The sequence below is a fragment of the Anabrus simplex genome, chromosome 3, assembly GCF_040414725.1.
Source record: "Anabrus simplex isolate iqAnaSimp1 chromosome 3, ASM4041472v1, whole genome shotgun sequence".
NCBI lineage: Eukaryota > Metazoa > Arthropoda > Insecta > Orthoptera > Tettigoniidae > Anabrus > Anabrus simplex.
The window spans coordinates 69,631,543-69,644,426 of record NC_090267.1 but is presented as its reverse complement, the minus strand read 5'-3'; the positions used below and the strand labels follow the sequence as shown (position 1 = coordinate 69,644,426).

At 40.6% G+C, this 12,884-nt stretch overlaps 1 protein-coding gene across 1 annotated transcript in view; it reads right to left on the bottom strand.

Annotated features, from left to right (window-relative positions):
• The window catches only part of LOC136865979 (1-acyl-sn-glycerol-3-phosphate acyltransferase beta), a 301,468-nt gene extending 300,340 nt beyond the window's left edge, over positions 1–1,128 (bottom strand). Inside the window, exon 1 of the mRNA XM_067142562.2 lies at positions 1,016–1,128. The gene's annotated coding sequence lies outside the window, so the exon portion shown is untranslated. The remainder of the gene's footprint in view (positions 1–1,015) is intronic.
• Positions 1,129–12,884: the final 11,756 nt, after the last annotated feature.

The window sequence follows — 12,884 nt, the reverse complement described above, 5'->3', positions numbered from 1 at the left end:
TAAATTATTTCACACCTGATCTACAGAACTGTTGGGATTTCGCTCTGGGCCCCATTTCATATACAGTACATTCCAATTCCATTATTTACAGATGACAGTCAAATGTTCCACAAATCTACAGTTCAACATAATCTCGGTTTCACAAAACATGTTGCGCATCGGAAAGGAAGACCACTGAGAAATAAGCCAGTTGTCACGCGAATTGGTTAGATTTCTTGAAATTTGAAATATCCAGTGCAATTTGTCTGCCTCATTGTCATGTTTATGAAACGGCCATTACCAATTACAACTAAAGTTTCTGTCCAGTCGCTTATGTCAATTTTTATGCTAATTAAGAAAGGCAACTGACCATAAGAATTATATAACTCAAATAGTCAAGTCTGTCATGTTTATGAAATAGGGTCCTGGTCTTGGGAGTCAACGGAGCGATGCCACGTTGGTACACCAGGCCATACATAGTATGTTCATTAATCTCTATGTAAAATATTTTTGGAAACTTCGAGGTATAAAGCAGCGGACTTCTCACTTCTAACGGGGGCGTGATTCTCAGTGTGTTCTACAGTATGTAGGGCTCGAAACCGATTAGAAAAAGTTATATGAAATTCTGGTCTCAGCTATTTAATAATAAGGTTTGAGGACGCTAAGTTATTTTATAGAATACGTTCTAATTTACGTGTGGGTTTCGACTAATAATAATAATAATAATAATAATAATAATAATAATAATAAATCGTACATTATAGTTCACTGTACAATTCATATGAGAGATTTAAGTGTTTTCCCAGGGGACTGAATATCAGATCGAATGCGGTGACGAGTTATTTTGAACGCTAACTGGGCAAAAGAGGAAAATGTGACTCAAACACAACCCTCCTGTTTAAACAACCGTAGACCACATACAGTCTGACACTTGAAATTACCAGAACGAAATACGGTTTCACTCTCTTATGAACAACAAATCATCCTCACAAAGGCCCTGTGACTAGATAATGAGATAGCAGAGAGAACATCTTACCTTACGGCATGTCCTAACCTCCCCTAGCACATGCTGCACTATCGCACTCCTCTACGACACTCAGCTTTTAACCGGCTTGGTCGCGCCGCGCCGTATGCCATGCGCATTTCGTGCCCCCCACCACACCTTCTGCGAAAACATCGCGCCTCATCGTGATCGTGGTGTCATCAAACAAACAGTGAGTCAGTAACAGTGGGCGGGGTTCAGTCTGCATGTCATCGTGTGCGAACTGTGTGTTTAAAAACGCTACTAGAAGCAAGATATGGAAATCCTTTTTCCATGCCATTTTTCTCAATTTATTGGGGTCAGCATTCGGCCATGTTTTGCAGTTGGATGCCCCTCTCGACGCCAACCCTACGTGGAGGACTGAGATTTGTTTACAACATTCCTTTTCGTCGCACCGACACAGATGGTAGTGGTGGTGATTATTGTTTAAGAGGAAGTAGAACTAGGGAAGCATCCTCTATATAACATAAATCAGAGAGAGAAAACGAAAGGGATCCGCCACTTCAAAAAATGAAGTTATCGGCCAAAGAAAAGCAAGGGCCACGAGGGCGTGAAAATGAAACACTCTCTAAGCTTCGATACCTAAAACCGTCGGGGGTCGGAAAAGAACAAGAGTTTGACCAAGGGAGGTTAGGTAGGATAGCTGAAAGTGAGGATCCTGGCACAAGTAGATGGAATCAGTGACAGGATTCAGCTAAAGGCCCCGTGGTCGCCAATCCACGCTCCCAAGTTATAGCCCCTGCGGCCCCTTTTAGACGCCTCATACGACAGGCAGGGGATACCGTGGGTGTTATTCTACCGACCTCACCCACAAGCGGAGACACCGACACAGATAGCTCTTGTGGCGACAATGGGACAGGAAACTGCTAGGAGTAGGAAGGAAGCGACTGTGGACTTGATTAATGTAGAGCCTGGTGTGAAAATGGGAAATGTGACAGTGGGGTTCGAACCCACTATCTGCCGAATGCAAGTTGATAGCTATGTGAGCCAAACTAGAAGCCACTTGCTCAGTGAGAAGTGTATCAAGATGAACACAAACATCCAATACCCAGACTAGTAGAATTAACCATGCCCAGCCAAAACAGTCGGTCCAGCCTAGAATCGAACACGAGACCCTCTGCACCGGCAAGCAGGTGATTGACACACGAAAAAAAAGTACAGTGGAATTTTTAACTAAAGAAATTAAGTTTCTACTTAGGGAGAGACCGTAGTCTACTGAATTTTACAAACACAAAAATCAAATGTCAGAAATGCTTGGCCTACTGAGCGACCGCTGTTCAGCGCTGTTACAAGGTGATGAGTCGTTAGTGCGACGAATCTTCTCGGCTTTCTAGATCAGGGCCGCTATCTCACAGTGAGATAGCTGTTCAAATGTAATCACGTAGGCTGAGTGGACCTCGAACCAGCCCTCAGATCCAGGTAAAGAACAAAAACCTGACCTGACGGGGAATCCAACGTGGGGCCTCCATATACGAGGCAGAATCACTTCCCCTAACCACGGGGCTGCCTATTGCAATTTATATTAACCTCTCACTTTCAGTAGCTAATTACTTTGGCGTTGGAATTTAACGTTAAAAGAACAAGTACTTCCCAAAATATAGGATTTTAAAAGATAAGTTGAATCATTTTTCAAAATGTCCAGAACCGAGAGAGTGGCTGCGTAGTTTGGGTCGCCCAACTGTGAGTTTGCATTCGAGAGATAGTGGGTTCAAACCCCACTGTCGGCAGCCCCGAAGATGGTTTTCCGTGGTTTACCATTTTCACATCAGGAAAATGCAGGGCCATGGTCGATTCCTTCCCACTCCTAGCGTTCCCCTGCCCCATCGTCGTCACAAGACTTGATTGATTGATTGATTGATTGATTGATTGATTGATTGATTGATTGATTGATTGATTGATTGATTGATTGATTGATTGATTGATTGATTGATTGATTGATTGATTGATTGATTGATTGATTGATTGATTGATTGATTGATTGATTGATTGATTGATTGATTGATTGATTGATTGATTGATTGATTGATTGATTGATTGATTGATTGATTGATTGATTGATTGATTGATTGATTGATTGATTGATTGATTGATTGATTGATTGATTGATTGATTGATTGATTGATTGATTGATTGATTGATTGATTGATTGATTGATTGATTGATTGATTGATTGATTGATTGATTGATTGATTGATTGATTGATTGATTGATTGATTGATTGATTGATTGATTGATTGATTGATTGATTGATTGATTGATTGATTGATTGATTGATTGATTGATTGATTGATTGATTGATTGATTGATTGATTGATTGATTGATTTACGGGGATAGCCGTGGAATGCAGAGGTGAAAGAAGGTGCTGGCTGGAATGGGTCTATTTACAAAGCCGAGATATGAATTACAATTTCATTAAAGGTAATATTTTCGAAAATAGCAAAACTTAACAATTTCACATAAAATTTCAAGCTTTAACAAATAACAACAAGTCAAATCAGGTACAAGACCAGGAAAGCCAAGATTTAGAGACAATTTAACAATCTGGCCCTCAAGCCCTAATTTTTTTTTTTTTTTTTTTTTTTTTTTTTACAATTTCTGAGCTCTCAGCTCAACTTTACCAAGGTACATTCTTGTCAAAAGGGCAGAAAACCCCTTCATTCAAGGAGCCTTTGCTCCAAAAACCATATCAGGCCTCCTAGAGGCACTTTTGCCACATATAAAAGAGCTGACCCGCTCTCAATTTTCTGAGCTTATCAAAGGCCACAAACTTTACCATTAACTGCCCTCAAGGCACACTTACAAGGAAACAGGGGTATCTTGTACCCAACCTACTGGGCCTTAGTAGAAAAATAACAGGTTAACTTAATGGCCCAAAATGCAAAATGAATGGAGGCGTGAACTTGCACTCCTAAACCCACATTTTAAAACCTAAAAGGCACTAGGCCGATGAAACAGAGGCTATTCCCACGCTATGGAGGTGACTCGTATACAGAATAAATTTAACACATTAAGGAAGAGTAGAAAAACGGTTACGAAAACGTAATAACATCAAATCCAAAATGAAGGGGAGCTCGAGAGGGAAAAGATACAGTTAAAGATATATGAAGTTATTACAGAAATCTACATGTTTAAGAGATAGGTTACATGGTAAAGGTTTCGGACCTTCCCCGCGGGTTAAACTGCTGAGCTAGCAAGAAAGAAAGATGTTAAGCGGCCATTACCGTTCTGAAGACTGCTGCCTGAAGAAAGAGGCGCTTCCCGCCTCCTGCTACACGTCCAGACACTAAGTTAACTGTTGATGATGTGGCCGAGAGACAAGAAAAACAGCAGTTTTTATACCCTCGAGGAAAATTTGAGACCTATCATGAATAAAATAGCCACACCCACAGGCTTTTATTGGCTAACTAAAAGTTACACATCAAAATCGAAGAAGAAAGACACGATCGGTCAAAAATTAATTACAGAAATTCTGGATTGGCTCAATTCAAAACTGGCGGAAAGAAAAGATTAATATTGCCAACTCACAAATGAATGAATGAAATTTAGTAAAGAGAAAACTTATGAACACAAAATTTCTTCAAAAAATAGTTCCTTACGCCGCACCAGGGTGCATAGATTTTTAGTAGAGAGATCTGTAAGAGAATGCCCACACTTCTTGATCAATGGAAAACAAAACAAGTTGAAATCCACACAGTATTGACAACTTCGTAATCACAAAATTTACGGTAGTGACATCTTCTGAGAAACTTATGAGTTGATCCAGTTTTTAAAGTTCAGAGTTTCTCCTGTAGAGGAGTACTTTAACGCGGAAAATTCAATGGATGGATGGACGGACGGACGGATGGATGGATGGATGGATGGATGGATGGATGGATGGATGGATGGATGGATGGATGGATGGATGGATGGATGGATGGATGGAAAACGAACATTTTAGCGGAAGGGATAGATTAAATCTCGTAATAGCAATTGTTACGGAGTTATCCGTGGAAGGCAGAGGTGATAGAAGGTGCGGGCTGGAATGGGTCTAACTACAAGCCCGAAAGATGAATTAAAATTTCAATAAAGGTTATATTTTCAACAGATAACAACGGTTAACATTTCTCACTAGGTGAAATAACAAAGAACACTCTGGTAAAATGCAACCTTACAACTTCTGGGCTACGAGCTCCAAAGTCTGAGCTCTCAGCTCACAACCACAAATTACCAAAGGGGAGAAATTCCCTCCATTATCGGGAGCGTTAGCTCCAAAGACACATATTGGGCCTCCTAGAGGCACATCTATCACATCAGAAAGAGTTAGCCTGCTCTCAATTTCTCACGCCTGTTAAAGGCAACAACAAACATTCCTCAAAACTGCCTCTCAAGGCACAATTATACGGTCACGGGGGTATCTAGTACCCAACCTACGAGGCCTGAATAGCAAATTAAAGGTTAATTATATGGCCCAAACACAAAGATGAATGGAGGCGAGTACTTGCACTCCTACACTAAAGTTTGTTAAAATCTATGTGGCGCTAGGCCGACAATACAGGGGCTAATCCCAATGTATGGAGGTGACTAGACTGCAAAACAAATTTAACACATTAGGAAGGAAGAGAAAAACGGTTACGAAAACGTAGTCACCTCCAGTCGAAATGAAGGGGAGCTCGAGAGTGTAAAGCACTCTCTATCCCCGAATTACAGTTCCAGTTAAGTGGAGTATTTACAAAGATTGAAAAGGCTTACATATTTAAAGATATAGGTTACATATTAAAGGTTTCCAACCTTCCCCGGTAGTTAAACTGCTGAGCTAGCAAGAAATAAAAATATTAAAAGGCCATTACCTTGATGAAGAGCTGCTGCCTGAAGAACGAGGCGCTTCCCGCCCCCTGCTACATATTCACACACTGAGCACGATGTTATGAGAGTGGCCCGGAGACAATAAAATCAGCAGTTTATATACCCTCCTGGAAAATTCGAGACCTTTCAGGAATGAGTAGACAAACCCACTCAATTTTTATTGGTTGACAGCAAAAACTTATACACAAGGCAATGAAGTAACACCTTATTGGTGGGAAATTAATTACAGAAATTTAGGATTGGTTAAATTCAAAACAGGCGGAAAGGAAGCTTAATATTGCCAACCCTCAAATAAAAGAACAAAATTTAGTAAAGACAAAACTTATGAATAAAAAATTTCTTCAAGAAAGTTCATTCCTTCACACTAGTGTGCATAATCGTAGTTTTTTGGTAGAGACCTCTGTAAGAGAATGTCCACACTTCTTGATCAATGAAAAACAAAAGGAAATCAAAATCACACAATGACATCTTTTGATAAACAGTAGAGTTAGTTCAGTTGTTAAAGTTCCGGGTTTCTCCAGTAGAGAAGTTTCAATTGGCGCAAGATTTGAACTTGCGTCGTAGAGGTGTACCGCCCGGTACAGCAATTATAATGATGTAGTCTTAAATGTTAACTGTTCTAACCTCGCTCTAAAAACTTGTATCAACACAGTTGAAACACAGAAGACTGATTGACCAAAGAGAAAAACAGTCTTATTTAGAGTCTGTGGATAAAGATTATTCTGGACTTTATAAAAGTGTAAGTCATGTTATTGACATTAGTGTTCTATTTGCACTCTGAAGCAGGTTGTAAGGTCGTAATATTGCGAACGTTTATCTGACATTAAGAAGGAAGAAGTATTGGCCACTAAACTAATTATCAGGTACAGCTTTAACATACACTGAGACTTAATTGAAGGTGTAGCGAAGCTATGACAAGTTCGAGACATGTTTTGTAGTCTGATAATGCATAGGCTTAGGTGGAAAATCAGCTCAGACTCTTTTCGTGTGGATAATTTTACCACCACTCCTTCAAAATTGTTCTTAATTATTAGCAAAATTTCAGATGTTCTGCAGGAATTAGAGAAGGAAGAAGCAAAAAAAAAAAAAAAATTGACCGTTGCCTTAGGTCATGCCCGCAATGCTATTTATTTTGGGTGTATTGTCCGACTGAAATTTATCATCCTGGAGAATTTGTAAGTAAGAAGAGTTTTTCCTAGCATTGAATTAAATTACTGTATTAAATGAAAGGCAGTTTTTTGTTTGTTTGAAAATCAGTTTCTTAGGATATATGATACATTTCTTAACCTTTTTCGACAGAACATTGCTTCACAATATCATTCAGTGGTTGATGGAAAACAGAAGAATCATGAATCACTTCTAAGTGAGGAATTTCAGAAAAAGAATTCCATACATAAAGGTGAATGAGGAAAATTAGCTGGGGAACTACGGATGGATATTATTGAAGTTATCGATGTCCCCTATTATGAAAACATCACGAGAGTTTTACTTCATTCTATCTTTTTTTTTCTTTCTTAATTTTTTGCTATTTGTTTTACGTCGGCCGGGCTGAGTGGCTCAGACGGTTGAGGCGCTGGCCTTCTGACCCCAACTTGGCAGGTTCGATCCTGGCTCAGTCCGGTGGTATTTGAAGGTGCTCAAATACGTCAGCCTCGTGTCGGTAGATTTACTGGCACGTAAAAGAACTCCCGCGGGACTAAATTCCGGCACCTCGGCGTCTCCGAAGACCTTAAAATAGTAGTTACTGGGACGTAAAGCAAATAACATTATTATTATGTTTTACGTCGCACCGACACAGATAGGTGTGACGGCGACGATGGTATAGGAAAGGTATCCCGAATACTGGATAGGCCTACTGGCCGCAATTCAGCGACCGCAGCTACCGAGCTCAGTTCCATATATTTAGGAGCATACATACAGGGTCTCTCTTATAAACCCAGACCGTCCAGCGGCGTTTCTACTCTCCGAGACACTGAGCTCGATAGCTGCAGTCGCTTAAGTGTGCCCAGTATCCAGTATTCGGGAGATAGTGGGTTCGAATCCCACTGTCGGCAGCCCTGAAAATGGTTTTCCGTGGTTTCCCATTTTCACACCAGGCAAATGCTGGGGCTGTACCTTAATTAACGCCACGGCCGCTTCCTTCCTATTCCTAGGCCTTTCCTGTCCCATCGTCACCATAAGACCTATCTGTGTCGGTGTGACGTAAAACAAATAGCAAAAAAAAAAAAACTCTCCGAGACTTAAACAGCAGTACGGGAGGAGAGCGCATAGTGCTTGACCTTGCAAGAAGCGTGCACGTCTTCGACCTAGCATTAATAGCCAGTCTGAATCTCAGCTGTTATCATGGTGAGACAGTCATCATTGCAACACCGTATTTTTTTTTTTTTTTTTGCTAGGGGCTTTACGTCGCACCGACACAGATAGGTCTTATGGCGACGATGGGATAGGAAAGGCCTAGGAGTTGGAAGGAAGCGGCCGTGGCCTTAATTAAGGTACAGCCCCAGCATTTGCCTGGTGCGAAAATGGGAAACCACGGAAAACCATTTTCAGGGCTGCCGATAGTGGGATTCGAACCTACTATCTCCCGGATGCAAGCTCACAGCCGCGCGCCTCTACGCGCACGGCCAACTCGCCCGGTACACCGTATTTTAGTAAGTAAAAGGTACGTATCTTAAGTACGAGTCGGCTCCATGGGGACGCGATGCATTTGCTCAGCAATTTGCTGGTGATGTGCACCTTCATGAGCACAGATTCACGTAATCTATATATATATAAATAAAATGTCCTGACTGACTGACTATCTGACTGATTGATCACCGCCCAGCAAAAACTACAGCGCATAAAAAATTGAAATTTAGAGGATACATTTATATTACGGTGTAGGTGCCCACAACGGAGGATTTTTGGATATTCCGTTGCTAAGGGGGTGAAAATGGGGGATGAATTTTTAAAATCGTTGAGTCTGAGGGAAAAACCTGAGTATATTTAGATCTTAAAAGCTGAACAGTTAAAGATGTGAAGATTGGTAAAAATAAGGAAACACGTATTTTTTGTTTTTAGAAAATTCACATGTTAGGTTTTTGAGATATATTGATTTGATTTTCTTTTAACCCCCTTAATTGCATTCTTCGAAAACAAAAAAATGCGTTTTTCTTTACTTTTAAAGGAGATTAGAAATATCAATTGTTACACCTAACATATTAAGTTTTTAAGGTATACTCATTTTAAAAATTCACTCCCTTTTTCACTTTCTTCACCCCCTTAAATGGATTTTCCAAAAACAAAAAAATACGTATTTCTTTATTTTTAAAGGAGATTCCATTTACCAATGTTCACGTCTGTAACATCTTCAGTTTTGAGATATAAGCATCTTCATATAAAGGATTCAACCCCCTTTTCGCTTATTTTTGCCCCTTAAGTGAATTTTCCGAAAACAAAAAATACGGGTTTCTTTATTGTTTAAAACCTGCTGATCCAGCCACAAGAATGAGGTATTGTGAGTGGTATCTTGCATCACTAAATGGTGAATTTTAAAAATGAGTACCGGTTGTTGTTGTTGTTTGAGTCATCAGTCCATAGACTGGTTTGATGCAGCTCTCCATGCCACCCTATCCTGTGCTAACCTTTTCATTTCTACGTAACTATTGCATCCTACGTCTGCTCTAATCTGCTTGTCATATTCATACCTTGGCCTACCCCTACCGTTCTTACCCCCTACACTTCCTTCAAAAACCAACTAAACAAGTCCTGGTTGTCTTAAGATGTGTCCTACCATTCTAACTCTTCTTCTCGTCAAATTTAGCCAAATAGATCTCCTCTCACCAATTCGATTCAGTATCTCTTCATTCGTGATTCGATCTATCCATCTCACCTTCAGCATTCTTCTGTAACACCACATTTCAAAAGCTTCTATTCTCTTTCTTTCTGAGCCAGTTATTGTCCATGTTTCACTTCCATATAACGCCACGCTCCACACGAACGTCTTCAAAAACAGCTTTCTAATTCCGATATCAATGTTTGAAGTGAGCAAATTTCTTTTCTTAAGAAAGCTCTTCCTTGCTTGTGCTAGTCTGCATTTTATGTCCTCCTTACTTCTGCCATCGTTAGTTATTTTACTACCCAAGTAACAATATTCATCTACTTCCTTTAAGACTTCATTTCCTAATCTAATATTTCCCGCATCACCTGCCTTCGTTCGACTGCACTCCATTACTTTTGTTTTGGACTTATTTATTTTCATCTTGTACTCCTTACCCAAGACTTCATCCATACCATTCAGCAACTTCTCGAGATCTTCTGCAGTCTCAGATAAAATAACAATATCATCGGCAAATCTCAAGGTTTTGATTTCTTCTCCTTGGACTGTGATTCCCTTTCCAAATTTCTCTTTGATTTCCCATACTGCCTGTTCTATGTAAACATTGAAAAGGAGAGGGGACAAACTGCAGCCTTGCCTCACTCCTTTCTGGATTGCTGCTTCTTTTTCAAAGCCCTCGATTCTTATCACTGCAGACTGATTTTTATACAGATTGTAGATAATTCTTCGTTCTCGGTATCTGATCCCCATCATCTTCAGAATCATAAATAGCTTGGTCCAATCAACATTATCGAATGCCTTTTCTAGATCTACGAATGCCATGTACGTGGGCTTGTCCTTCTTGATTCGATCCTCTAAGATCAGACGTAAAGTCAGGATTGCTTCACGTGTTCCTACATTTCTTCTGAAGCCAAATTGATCTTCTTCCTACTCAGCTTCAACTTGTTTTTCCATTCTTCTGTAAATAATACGTGTTAAAATTTTGCAGGCATGAGATACTAAACTAATGGTGCGGTAGTTTTCACACCTGTCAGCACCGGCTTTCTTGGGAATAGGTATAACAACATTCTTCTGAAAATCGGATGGGACTTCTCCTGTCTCATACATCTTGCACACTAAATGAAATAACCTTGCCATGCTGGTTTCTCCTAAGGCAGTCAGTAATTCAGAGGGAATGTCATCAATTCCAGGTGCCTTGTTCCTATTTAGGTCACTCACAGCTCTGTCAAACTCTGACCTCAAAATTGGGTCTCCCATTTCATCAGCATCAACAGCCTCTTCATGTTCCAGAACCAAATTATCTACATCTTTACCTTGATACAACTGTTGGATATGCTCCTGCCATCTTTCTGCTTTGTCTTCTTTCCCTAGAAGTGGTTTTCCATCTGAGCTCTTAATATTCATACACCTAGATTTCCTTTCTCCAAAGGTTTCCTTGATTTTCCTGTATGCAGCATCTACCTTTCCCAGGACCATACAGCCTTCGACATCCTTGCACTTCTCCTTCAGCCATTCTTCCTTAGCTATCTTGCACTTTCTATCCACTTGATTCTTTAATCGCCTGTATTCTTTTCTGCCCTCTTCACTTCTAGCATTCTTGTATTTTCGTAGTTCATCAATCAGGTCTAGTATCTCCTGAGTTATCCACTGATTCTTAGTTGATCTTTTCTTCCTTCCTAACATTTCTTCAGCAGCCCTACTGACTTCATTTTTCATGACTCTCCACTCTTCCTCTATAGTCTTTCCTTCAGCCTTTTCATTTAGTCCTTGTGCAACATGTTCCTTGAAACAATCCCTCACACTCTTTTCTTTCAACTTGTCTAGATCCCATCTTTTTGCATTCTTTCCTTTCTTCAATTTCTTCAACTTCAGATGGCATTTCATGACCAACAAGTTGTGGTCAGAGTCCACGTCTGCTCCTGGGAAAGTTTTGCAATCCAACACCTGGTTTCTGAATCTCTGCCTAATCATAATGAAGTCTATTTGATACCTTCCAGTGTCTCCAGGTCTCGTCCACGTATACAGCCGTCGTTTGTGGTGTTTGAACAAAGTATTGGCAAGGACTAAATTATGATCAGTGCAGAATTCAACCAGCCGACTTCCTCTTTCGTTCCTTTGTCCCAATCCAAATTCTCCTACTGTACTACCTTCTCTTCCTTGGCCTACCACTGCATTCCAGTCTCCCATCACAATTAGATTCTCGTCACCTTTTACATATTGTATTAAATCTTCTATCTCCTCATATATTCTTTCGATTTCTTCATCATCCGCTGAACTAGTAGGCATATAGACCTGCACTATTGTAGTGGGCATTGGTCTGGTGTATATCTTGACGACAATAATTCTTTCACTATGCTGGTCGTAGTAGCTTACCCGCTGCCCTATTTTCTTATTCATTATTAAACCAACTCCTGCATTTCCTCTGTTTGATTTTGTGTTGATAATTCGGTAGTCGCCTGACCAAAAATCTTGTTCTTCCTGCCAACGTACTTCACTTATGCCAACTACATCTAACTTTAGCCTATCCATCTCCCTTTTCAGATTCTCTAACCTACCACAACGATTCAAACTTCTAACATTCCACGCTCCGACTCGCAGAATGTCAGTATCCATCTTCCTGATGATCGCCCCCTCTCGTGTAGTCCCCACCCGGAGATCCGAATGGGGGACTAGTTTACCTCCGGAATATTTTACCCGGGAGGAAGCCATCATCAGTACATCATTCGTACAGAGAGAGCTGCATGTCCTCGGGAGGTAGTTACGGCTGTAGTTTCCCGTTGCTTTCAGCCGTGTAGCAGTATCAACACAGCTAAGCCATGTTGAGTATTATTACAAGGCCGTATCAGTCAATCATCTAGACTGCCGCCCTTGCAACTACCGAAAGGCTGCTACCCCCCTTTCGATGAACCATTCGTTAGTCTGGTCCCTCAACAGATACCCATCCGATATGGTTGCACCTGCGGCTCGGCTATCTGCATCATTGGGACACGCAAGCCTCCCCACCACGGCAAGGTCACATGGTTCGCAGAGGAGGGAGTACCGGTATATCTCATAAAATTAACATGTTTCAGGTGTAAAAATTATTACATATAACCTTCAAAAATAAAGGGGGCCGGGTGGGGGGTGGCGAAAAGGACCTAAAATATGGTTGAATCCTATGAAACGTGAAAATTGGTATTTGGAATCTCCTTTCAAAATAAAGA